Genomic DNA, 13,523 nt, shown 5'->3' with positions numbered 1-13,523 from the left:
TTAGACAGACACCATCCTCTAATTACAGAGCTGGTGTAATATGCTATAACAATGTACTTTATTTCAATTGTCTAACTGAATGTGTTGGCAATTTCTGTTTTGCTACAGGGTATTGTCTACATAATTATCTAGAAGCAGAGTTAATTTGAGCTAATATTTGCAAATAATAATAGAAAAATCCTCTTATTATAATACTATTGATGTCCTTATTGTCACAACTATAAAGTTTAATTTAATGATTCTAAAAATGATGGAGAGGTTCATTTTTTCCAATGTATTATAATTATTTTCAATGTTATATAAAAAAAAAAATAGAAGAAGAGGAAATTGGCCTTTATTTAGAAAAGGTGGTATTGTCTATTGTAAATCAAATCTAGAATTCAAATTTGTCATCTATAATGATTGTAAAAGAAATTGAAAATTATTCTAGAGCTCAGACACTAATGTACATTCAAAACACATATGACTTCAACATGCCTTAATATGTATGTTGCATTATCAGCACAAAAAATATTAGTTTTTTAAACATTGATGTAAACATTTACAACTGTAAATTTTCAAAAGAGGGGGTATTGTAGTTTTTAAGAATGAATTTAGAAAACAAGTTTTATCCTGATTACTATAGCATCATTATCTTTAAACAAGAGCTTCAAAATGAGTCTGATACTAGTTCCTTAAGTTGGGTCAGAATCTCTCATGAAAATAATGGACTACATCTAGGCATAGCTTTATTGGATACGACTAGATAAGTTTATTCTAAATGTTTAAGATATTTTATTGTATCACTTACATGAACATATTATAGCTTTAGTTTTATAATTAAGCAATCATTATATGCTATTTAATTATAGTATTAAAAATGCCATCTGTCTTCCTTACTTTAACATTGTCTAGGCAGTTACATCTATGCATATTTTCCTACCAAAACCCAACAGTCATTAAATTTACTTCTTCAAAACAATCATGTGGCTGCTAATGCATAATGTAAACACCCAATTTTGGGGAATGGGACACTTATAAAAAAACATGTTTAAACTGTGTAAGTCAATTCTTGGACCACTGCTTTTTAATATCTTCATTAGTCAATTATCTTCCTCTACCCAATACTCATCTCTTGTCCAGTATGCAAATGGCTTCATTGTCATCCCCTTTGCTGGTAATCTCTCTGAACTTCCTACTAAAAGACAGGACTCCTTTTTGTCTGTTGAAAGACTGGCTTAACCTAAACCTTCTAATCTTAAACCCAAAGAAAACCAAACTCTTACTCTTCATACCAAAATCAATGTCCCACTTGAAATCATCTTTCACCATCTCTTCCCTCAATAATATATCCATCATAGTAGAAAACCACACTAAACTACTAGGAGTCACTATCAATGACTAGCTAAAATTTGACCTGCATATTCTAAGTAACATTAAGAAAACACATCAAAAACGTGGTCTCCTTTATAGAAACAGAAACTTTCTCTCTAGTACTGCTAAAAGAGCTCTTTCACATGCCTACCTATTACCAACCCTTCTCTATGGTTCTCAATTTTTTACCAACTTACAGACCACACTTATATCTAACCTTGAGCCTACTTACAACAAGGTAGCTAAATTTGCTGCTGAACTTCCATACTCTACTCATCACTGCTTAGCACTCAGAAAACTGAACTGGTCAGAGTTCCCCCATTACCTCCTCCTCTCTCAGCTTCAAATAATTCATTCTTTTCTATACCAACCCACTTTCTGTCCCATTATATCATCTATCATCTATCATCTCCCTCAGTAGACCCTACTAGAACTCTTCATAGCTCAGAACATCTCCTGACTATTCTCAAACCTAAGTCCAACATATGAAAAAACCTCTATAGCTGTTACCCTGCTGAGAACTGGAATAAACTACATTTAGACAGCTGATACATCAGATCCAAATCCCAATTCAGAAAGGCTGTAAAAATTCACTTAAAGGGAAATAAACTATGTCTGTGCTATCTTTCACCTGACTTACTTCTAAAGTACCCTATTCTCTCCTTCTTGCTCTACCTTTCTCCTAATCTCTCTCTTTATTGCAACACTGCTACCCATTCTTTCCTTCCTCTCTGCTTCTATTCTGTACTTTGCAAATTCTTTCATACTTGACCATCTCTTCTACTATTCTCAGCCAATCTTATTTGTCCTGGCATTTAGCTTTTTAAAAGCTAAAGGTCTATCTGTATTATTTCTTGTTTCTCTCCTCTGTATTTTCCTCATGCTGCTATATATATTCAAATTGCCATGTATGATAACTTCTATTGTTTATGTCTATGCAAATTGTTGTATTATTTTATGTCAAATTAATTGAATGTTTCTCTGTGGAACCTTTCTCCCCGGGATTCCACTGAAAAAGGGCTCTGTGCCAGTTGGACTAACCTGGTTAACAATTGTCAAATAAATACATAATATATATATATATATATATATATATATATATATATATATATATATATATATATATATATACACACACACACACACACACACACACACACACACACACACACACACACACACACACACAAAGTATATGTGTGTTTATATTAGAACTAGAGCTTCTTTTTAAGGAAGGCATTTTGTAATTAGCAGTTACATTCTGTAATTTGTTATTTTAATTCTCAGTTTTGAGATTCCTTGTTTCTATTCATTACACAGTTTTAGATCAAATTGTTTCTGTTTTAAATTTTGTGAGATATCATTCCAATTTATTGTAACTTTAAATATTGAAGCCCTAGTACATTTTTTAATATCCAACATACCTATACCAATATTATGGCAGTCTTTTGAATGCAATCCTCAGTTTATTTAGATGCCAAAGAAAAATACAATTGTATTTAGTTTCCTTACATGAGCTTTAATGAGATATAATGTAGTTGTTTGAATTATCTATAATAATTTGAGTCATATAGATGTTTATCAAACATAATCCTTCTTCAAAAAAAATCGTATTCCATTTTGAAAACCTATTATTGAACCCTCCAAAAATATGATGAAACTTTACTTTGCATTGCTTTGCATTGCATTGTTTAAATTATATGTTAATCTATAGACATTTGAATTAGTCACAATTCCAATTGTAGTTGAAATTATTCATTTAATCAGTACCTGTATTGCAATTGTACAGTAATGTGGTAGTTTTATTAAAGCTCTGCAAAGTAAATATTGTGGGAAGAAATAGCAAGGGAATTGTTATGGCTAGGCTTATATAGGCCCTAGGGCCGATAGCCTTGTACCAACCTATCAACCTATCAACCTATATTTTAATTTATTTATGGTTGATATTCCTTAAGGTAAGTAATTGACAGTAACAAGTAAAATATGTGTATCAAACCTGCCATTCATGTGAAATCCTTTCATGTTATTATATAATCTTAATAAACTTGTCAGTTTTTCTAATAGCTGATGCATGTATAGGTACAGATAATAGGCATCTTTATTTGACTCCATTTATTAAATATACAGTTCAGAATAGATATGTTCGAGATTTAACATATGCCTTACTATCATAAATACTACACCACTTTTACAAACTTCATGTAAAGTTCCAGAAAGCCAAATCAACTAACATTTTGAATCAATATTGCTGATTTAAGGAGTCTTACAGTTTGTACATTTACCTTTTTAGATACAATAGAAATTGATTTTAGGTGTGGTTGTTGGGAGACCAAACTCAAGTATAGGGAACGTTGCTGGCAGTTAAGGTTGGACACCACCACCACCACTATGGGCATCAATGAAAATGCATCTATTACACCTGTTTTAAAACTGAGGTCAACTAAGTTGTAATAGGTTTTTAGTATGTATTTTGTTTTTCTTATAATATTTTTTGTATGTGCAACAAACCTAATTTTTATATTTTATACAAGCATTTTTATATTATAAAAACATCTTTATGTTGTTCTATCATATTGCATGTACATCACTCTAAAGAACATTTTTATCCCTTTAAGGAACAGTTTTATTGTTGTATAATGAACAAGTATTTAAAATATATTTATTTATTCATTTATTTATTTACTGTTTGGATATATGAAAAATAGATGTAGTCCCTTTAACCTTTTTCCATGTTTCTTGTGTATTACCCCATACACTTTGTGAAGTTCTTATTGGTGTTACAGTCCTCAACTGATTCATTCATTTGAATTTATGTTTTAAATGTTCAGTTGTTTAATTGTTTAATTGTTGAATTATATATTCATGAAGTGGCATTGGACCACAAGTTTGGATAAAGTCTTAAGTGTTAGACAAAAACACTGCAAAGTTTTTTGGTGTTTAATGTGTGTTTTATTTTTCAATAAAAGCTTCTGCTTCTACAGTTTAAAATGTTGGTTTCTCCTCAATCATTCCATCACACTTGGATTGTTTTCTTAACTTTTGGTTGCTTGCTTATTAACTTGAATGATGTTTTCTTGTGTTTGCCTGTAAAGTATAAATCCTGATTGATCTTAATCTGTTTGCACTGATAGAAATAAATCTATAATAATACGCATAATAATTTATAATTTACATTTAGCAATTATATAGGTGTTTATGAGGAACATAATATTGTATTTTATCTTCTACTTGTATAGGAGATAGAGCCGCAGTGGTGCAGTGGTAGAACTGTCGCCTCACAACAAAATGTTTTCCCGTTTGATTCTCGGCTGGAGCGCCTTCTGTGTGGAGACTGCATGTCCTCCCCGCGGTCGAGTGACATTTGAAAGACATGCGTGAATGGGCATGCCTTCGTTGAAGGTTGGGCATAGAGCTGGCACCTTGGCACCGTAAAAATCTACTGCCAATCATTAGCAGACTGGAGTTCTGCTGTGGCAACTCCTAACCAGGAAAAGCCGAAAGAAGAAGAAGAACAACAAACATCTTCTACTTGTATAGGAGATATTATTGTTTCTCTCCATGAAGAAGGAATTTTGTTTTTTTTACTTGTATATTTAGGAAAAAGTTATTTATAACTCTTAAGACACTATGAAAATAGGTTATATAATTCTATAATAATTGCATTTATACCTGGGATTTTGTTTTTATTGCATTTTTTTTTATTTTAATAGTTATTATTCTGAAAATTACTGGTTTCAACATCAGAACAATCTGTCTTCAAACAGATCCTTAATAACATTGTGTTTTATAAACATTTTTAATTTGATGTTATCTGGCATTATAACTCCATCATTATTAATATCATTTAACCCTTTTACAAATGCTACCTGTACTGGATTTGTTAACTTGCCAAGAAGGGTTCTTAGCCATTTAGCCAATAATGTTGTGTAGATTTTAACTTGTTTATCTGCCTAGAAATCTGGCCTAAGATTTATCACCTTATTGGAATAGTTCTCTGGCTTAGGGAGCATGACTATTTCACATTCAGTAAGGGAGAAGGGAATGGCACCACTGCTTAATACTTCTTGGAAAGCTTTGGTTAAGGATTTTGGACAGTTTTTTCATTAACTGTTTATATGAGTCTATATTATTTCCTCAAAAGATGTCTCCATTGAATCCCTATTCATTGACACATACTACATCAAATGCACCATTCAGCGAATGATCACTAAATCAAAGTTTTCCCTGTAAAAGTAACTAGATGGCTGGTGTTGTGAATTAGCCATTTTCCCCACTGTAGTGTAATCTTAGAGTTAATATATATATATATATATATATATATATATATATATATATATATATATATATATATATATATATATATATATATATAAAACTCAGTAGTGTGGGTGGGGGGGGGCAAAGCCCCCCACCTTCATGAGTGTAAAATTATGTAGTTCATATTATGGTTGCTCTGGTGGCTAAGTAGTTTCTTTCCCTAGGATAGAAGTTTCATGATTGTAACAGTCTCTGAACAGCTGTTTGAAGGGTAGTGATCAATAAACAGCCATTCAATAGGCACATGTTTTGAAGAATTAACATAGACACCTGTTTACATACATGCATTGTAAACCCATATGTACCTTGTGCTTTACCACTTGCCATGTATCAAGGAGCTTCTTTAATGTCTGTGAAGGCCATGCTCTTATAAAGACAAACTGTTTTATATCTAATTTATACAATTCTAGAGATTCAGAAAGCTGGGGACCTTTTTTTCTGAAATTTCACAGTAACATGGGATGTTTTAACAGAGATGAGTATAATTGGACTAATACTTTTGTCTATGGATTTGCTGGAGGTAACTGCTCATTCTGAAGAATTTATTATTGATATCCTAGCTTCTGCGTGACTGTTTTAATCAGTGGACTAAGACATACTCTGATCAGTCTATAATGCCCATTACTGTAATACTGCTCTCTTTAACTATACAAGTGTTTTATTTTTTTGTTTTGATGCAAGATCAGCTTAGGCTCTCTAATATCCCTAAAATAAGTATCTGCTGTGACACTTTCTAGAAGTAAAGTGACCATACTTTCTAACTCACTTATAGTAGTGTCTGTTTTCCAAATTAGTTTGCCTTTGTGCTTACCCACATTGCATTCAACTCTAATTCAGAGCTTTTCATTATAAGAATATGTATGGATTTAATTGTGTTATAAGCTAGAAATTCTCTTACCCCCTGCAATACAAACTGGGCAGACTTTTTCTCTTGAATAATCAGGAGATCCACTCTTCATTAACTAGTTGAACTTTGTAGAGGGCAACGTATGTCCAAGCTGAGACAAAAAAAATATCATGGTCAGTTATAGCACAGGGTAAAGTCTTCATAGAGTGAACAGTTGATAATAGGGATGTTGAAAAGACAAGAGACTAGTCTGCTAAGCATTGTTTCATCGGGTGTGGAGAAAGTATAACCCCACTCCAATAGGGTGAAAAATTATTCAGGACCCATATGCACTCACACAGAATTTAGCACTAACTGTGATTTAATATGTCATCTCATCTTGGGGATGGCTTATCTAAAGCTAAATCCAAAACCAGAATAAAATCCCTACCAATGTTTATCCAATAGTTGGCTGTGTTAAAGTCTTGTAGCTTAGTAAAAAAATAAAGCAAACCTGTTAAGACCATATCCTGATTTGAATAAGATCTATAGGTGATCTATTTTAAGCAATACCCAACTCGCATGTGGTCTTTCTGAACTTCTATGACATTCCATCCAAGTATTCTCCTTATGAAAACAGCCACACCTTTCATCAATTAGGCAGCATAATGACTACCAACTGATGTGCCATTTATTTGCTTTGGCCACCTGCTATGTTTCTTGCAAATTTTGGTCTCTAGAACTACTACTGCATTAAGGTCACACACAGTTAAGTAGTATCTAATCTAAAAGCTTTACATTTACTCTTTATGTTTATGCCTCATATTAAGTGTCAACAATTTCCATAACATGCATGTAAAAGTGACATTTAAACCAAATAGTAGTCATTAGTACAATCAGTTAGTTGTTTGGGAAGTAGAGTGATACATGATTTTACAGTCAATGTTTATTTTAAAAATTATGCTTGTATAACAGCAACTTGGCACAAAAGTAATATGATCTATTAACAAGCAGTCCACTTAAGAAGATGGTAATTAACACAAGTCAGTATAAAGAATAACATAACAGTGTTATGGTTCTATGTACAGTTTTACCACCTAGAGTTCTAATGTTTGCCACATTGCAAATGTGAATATACCAGCTGTGGGCCTGTAAAGTATCCCAAGGGATTTTAGCCATTTGATATAATGTATATTTTGTCTTATTTTGCAGGCCTTTTGGATGTATTTGCTTGCTTGCTTGCAGTTTCTATATCCTTTTCCTTTTTAAAGTCCCTGTAAAGAAATGATAGACCATCATGCAGGTACTGGTAAGTGGGAGGGAATCTTCCCTGGTTTTGTCAACATTCAAGGGAGGAAATATATTCGTGTCTTGTGTATCCTCTGTGCTAGTGCCTAGTATCTGTCAGCTGTGGAGATTGCTATCAGTTAATGACTGATCACCTTGTGGGGATGCTGTGATGGACTGCTCACTTATACACCTTAGCTGTTTTTCTTGAGTGAGTGAAATGTCAACTCTATTGTGAGGTGTCTTTGGATACTATGACTGAAAATTTCCTCTGTCCAGCGGGTTATTTGGTTCTGCCTGAAGGCTGAGGTGGCTGCATTGTTTTTTCTTTATTTTTCATATCCATTCACAGTTAGAGACTGTGTAATCCTCAAGAATGTTACACTTTTCTTATTTTATGTCAGTGGGTCACTGCTTCTTATTGCTGTTCTAGTTATTTTCACTCCCCGCCTAGGACCTCATTACTTCTTTCCCTTCTGCCCTTTCTTTGTGTTGGACCCCTCTCATTTTCTTCTACTTTACACTTCTTACAATGTCAAGACATGTCCTGTTCACCTCCTTTTTCTGGCCCTTTCCCCTTGTTTTCCATCTTCTGGCTATTATATTCTGCTCTTCTTTAGTCATTATTCTTTCTGTCCACAATTCTTTTTCATGCCAACCCAGCCTCTCCGTTTCTATACCTGATATGCAAAATTGACAAGAGTCTTTTTTTCCTGTCTTTTCCCATATATCTTCTTCCATATTTCCAGACCCTCTGTCCAGACCTTTGGTGACCAGGTACACTCCCAAGATATATGTTTCATGCTTGCTGCTTCTGTCATACATCTCCAGTATATTGCACCTCTTTTCTTTTCTCTTTTTATAATATTTTCAATATGAAATACCACCTGTACAATTATCCTAATATCTGATATCATAGTCTATGCATTTTCTACATCTCTGATGTTATTTTGAAGAGATGTTGCCATTCAGCTTCCCTGGTGTGCCACCCTTCTAACTTCTGCCATCCTTTCCTTATCTTTTTCATTGTGGCTTTCTCCACACACCCCCTCAGGTGTTCTTAAATCATTCTGCTTTACCTTTCCCCTGTTTTTCCATTTCCCATATGGAGCTCTCCTTTCCCTGCCCACCTTTTTTTACTATCATGAGTTTATTTTTCCACCTTTTTCTCCAGACATTTATTTTTTCAGACTGGTATATGACCACCATTCTTTTTGTGCTAATCCAAATTCCTGTATCAATTCCTGTAGGGTTTGAATATTGTTTGTCCTCCTGCCCTTCTTTCATTAACTCCTGCTCTCCTCATCCCATTTTCCTTCTGTTTTTCTACTTATTTCTTCCACATGAAAATGACCATCCTTCTGCTTTCCAACCATTTCTTTCTTCTTGGCTCCACGTGATGTTGTCACATATCTTTAGTGCCTCCTCATTCATCAGGTTATATGTTTCCACCATCCCACATGACCTCTCTCCTTTTGCATGTTGATCTCCTCATTACTGTCGATCCACCTGTGTAGGATATATACTAAGCCCTCTGTTGGCATATGTGGGCATCTCCAGTCCCATTTTTCCTATGCCATCTTACCTTGTTTCTTGAGACTCTTCTCCCTTTCCCTCTTGCTATCCACCCTAACAAGTCTTTCTGAAATTTTAGTAGTTTGATCTACATTGAGTCTATTGTCAGGAATCTAAGAACATGTGCTATAACTGGGAGAATCATCATTCTAATCACATTGATTATACCTAATTATGCGTATGTTTTATGTCCTCTCTCTGCAAGTAAACCCTTGTATTTTCTCTGTCCCCTTATCAAAATTATTTTGTATTGTATCACTTAAAGTGTGCCTTAATATACTCCCAGATATTTGGGGTGGTCCCCCTCCTGAATGTATCCCACTCCTCTCTTTCCTTTTCCTCTCCCTATCCTGACCATTGCTATCTCTTTCTTGTTGCATTTTAGCCCTGAGACCTGCATTTTAGCCCTGAGACCCTTTTAAGCCTTGCAAAATTGGCATTATTTCTTCTATGGTCTTCTCAACATTCTGTGACATAAACATGCACTCATCTGGGTACATTAAAAACCGAATCCTGACTGTACTCATGTTCTTCCCGCCATTCGTGCTAACTTTTTCTGCTCTTCTATGGCTAGTGTGAAGAGCCATGGGGAGAGAGGGCACTTCTGTCTGGTTGTCCTAATTACTTTCAGTGTCTTGGTAACTCTTGTGTTTGCCATCACTTCCATCTCTGGCTCATTGTGAATTACCTTTTTCAGCACTATAAATTTTCCCCTAATTGTCATTTTTCTAGTATTTTCCAGAGGAATTCCTATACAACTGAGCTGAAGGCCACTGAACTCTGTTAGGGCCCACCACTTCATTTCTTCCCTTCCTCCTTCAGCACTCATATTATTCTTGGTAGAATCTCATCCAGTCTCCTTGCTAAGACTTTTGCCATTACCACGATGTCTGTGTTTATTATGGAGAATGGTGTTTTAATCCTCTACATCCATCCTGTCTCTTCCCTCTTTTGGAATCATTACCACCCTGGCTCTTTTCTTTGTGTATCTTATTTCCCATATTTAATTTATTGTTTTATATACTCCATAACGTTCCATACTGCCTGTCCACCCCACCCAACTTGTAGAACTCTAGTGGATGTCCATCTGGGCCCCCTACCTCTCTATTTTTTATTGCTATCACTGCCTAGTTGATCTCCTCCAGCATGAGATTTGAATTTGGTTTCTCTGTCCTATATTCCTTCTGTTTGATACACCTTTTTTCTGCCTCTAGCCTCCCAATGGACTGCTTTTTTCCTATCTTTTCCTTGGAAAATTTGTTAGTAGAATTACTTCAAGGCTGCGCTAACCCTGCTGACATTCTCTATGATCTCACCCTCTTGTCCCTTGCTGCTTGGTGTCTCTCTCTCTCTCTCTCTCTCTCTCTCTCTCTCACTCACCTTTTCCTTTTTATATTTTCTTGCTAGATGCTTTCCATGTTTCTCCCAGTCATACACCAGTTACCCACCAGTAGCCCTCCCAGTACCATTGCTCTACTTCCTCTGCATTTGTTTCCTTTCCTTCTAGTTCAATTTTATTAGAGGTTCCTTTGCCCTTAGCACTTCTTTGTTTGTACTATTCAGCCTCATTTCTTTTTGTAACCTGCTCATTTCTCCTTCTAGTTCTGTAATCTCTTCCTCACCTTTCATTCTTTCTACCAATCCTCTCTCATTATTTTACCCTAACTGGTTATTTTTTCCATCCCACTATTGCTTCCCCAGTTATGTCTTGTCTATACTGTTCTCTTCCACTAATTGTTTCCTTTCCTGATTTTTCCACTGGTAGCTCACCCATCTCCACTCCCAACCCCAACTCTTGTTGCCTTTTTGTCCTTATTGACATTACTACCACTGCATGGTATTTCTATCTCGTCTACCATTTTAAAGTTTCCTTTTTCCCCTAGTATTCTGCCAGTCTACTGGGTTAAATCAAGCAGTTTCTGGTAAATGAGTACTCCCTCTTTTCATGGTATCTTTCCCTCCATATAACCTTTATCTGTCCTTCTTTCATGTTCCTTTCTAAGTCTCTTTTCATCTTTATACTGTACTCTCTTTTGTCAAACACCCTGTCTTTTTGGGATCTTGTGTGATATCGAAGTTCCCATCTAATGATTTCCTCTCCATCCATTTTTATCTGACTCCATTCTTCAAAGAATTTGCTCCGAAATAATCTGTTTGCTTGTTTGGGGTATATAGGTACTCTATTGTCCCTCTAATTCCATTTATTCTTCCCTGCCAAATGATCTATCTCAAGTCCCCTCTTTTCTGCATCCTTTCAGCCACAACATGCAATCCCCTCCTGAAAATGGTAGCCACTCCCCTTTTGCCGCCTCTTGCTTTATTGTCTCTTTCTCCCGCAAGGTACTCTGAGCTCATGATTTTCCCTCCTTGTTTTACCTTTAGTCTGGTCTCCTGGAACAGTAATGCATCCTCTTGTATCCTAAAGATTCTGCTGTATACTTTTTTTCCTTTCAATCAGATGCCACATTCAGTCTGCATTCACTCTTTTCTGTTCTCTGGTTTTGTATCAACCTCACTCCCCATTACTCTCATTGGATGTCTCTTCTTGGCTGGGTTCCCTGCCAAGTTGGACTTTCTATCCTTTGGCCTTTGATCTTTGCCTGTTCACAGCTCCTCCCCCCAATATAGTTGGATTTATCCAATTCAACCTTTGATTTCAGCATCTCTGCCTTGGGTCATTCACCTTGCCCTTTTTCCAGTTATGTTTTGGCCCTATCTTTCTTGCTTATAAAATCTGATCCTATCTTTTGTTTGCAACTGTTTATCTCTCCCCATAGCCAACACTGCTACTTGTTTTGTTTGCATTTGAGCTTTAGTGTGACAATCTCATGTATTCCATTGTACTCTGCTCTAATACAGTGCAGTCAAACTTAAGACTGGTGTTTAATTAACTACTTCTTTCTCTACTTCCCCCATTTTGTATTCATGTATACCACAACACTTTTGAATGCTGTTTCAAAGGGAAAGCTTATCTTTATATGAAAACACAAACATTATAAAATGTGGTATGTCACAGGAAAGATATGCAACAGAAATATACTTATTTCTGCCCACTTTCTATACCCAGCACCTTTCTGTTACTGCCAGAGCACAGTGCATTAACAACATTCTTACCTTTGAACAGTGACCCATGTTCACAGATATCACTAGTCCCTTTAAGTCTCATTTCCCCCTCTTGTCCTGTCACTTCCAAGACTTTAGTCTGTCAGTTCTTTTGATATGCAGCCATGACTCAATGCCTGCATACAACAGTTTATAGAGTACATCCAGTTATGTTTTTTTCTCTTGCACTGCCCCACATTTCCACCTCTCATCTTTCTCTATGTTAGCAGACTGTCCAATTATTGATGGCTTCCCTTCTCTTGGCCTCCTCCATTAGTCTGATTTTCACACTGTTCTTCCATTTTGTTTTTCTCCAATCTTCTTTTGCCATTTCAACCTGCTCAGGCCCTCTGGGTCCAGCACTGACCATCTGAATCTCATGAGGCTTCAGTTGCAGTTTCTCTTCTTTGATGGTATTTTCATCTTCTTCTTCTTCTCCTTCTTCTTCTTCTGCTTTTTGTATTTCTGTTCATGCTTCTGCTGCAGTTACTGTCTGAGTCTCATCTTCTAAGAGATTTCAACTTTGAACAGTGTTTGTTTTTCTCACTGCATCTTTGTTTTGTACTCTCCTCATATTTCCCCTATTCTTCCGTTTTTTTTCTCCATTTTTTTTTTGTCTGCTATGTCCAGTATCTTTTTTGTCCTCCTCATTTATCTTGTCAACATTTCTCTGTGTGCCTTTGTTTACTTCCTCTTTAGTTCTTTTCCCCACAAGTACACCATCCATCATCATCATCATCTTCTTTCGGCTGTTCTGGTTAAGGGTCGCCACAGCGGATCATCTGTTTCCATTTCTTTCTGTCCTCTGCATCTTGGTCTGTCACACCAACCACCTGCATGTCCTCTCTCACCACATCCATAAACCTTATCTTAGGCCTTCCTCTTTTCCTGTTACCTGGCAGCTTCATCGTTAGCATCTTTTTCCCAATATACTCAGCATCCCTCCCCAGCACATGTCCAAACCAACATAATCTTGCCTCTCTGGCTTTGTCTCCAAACCTTCCAACCTGGGCTGAACCTCTAATATACTTATTCCTGATCCTGTCCACCCTCATTACACCCA

Source organism: Protopterus annectens, chromosome 4.part1 (assembly GCF_019279795.1).
Source record: "Protopterus annectens isolate FY-2018-M chromosome 4.part1, PAN1.0, whole genome shotgun sequence".
Classification (NCBI taxonomy): Eukaryota; Metazoa; Chordata; order Ceratodontiformes; family Protopteridae; genus Protopterus; species Protopterus annectens.
This window is presented reverse-complemented; position numbering follows the sequence as displayed.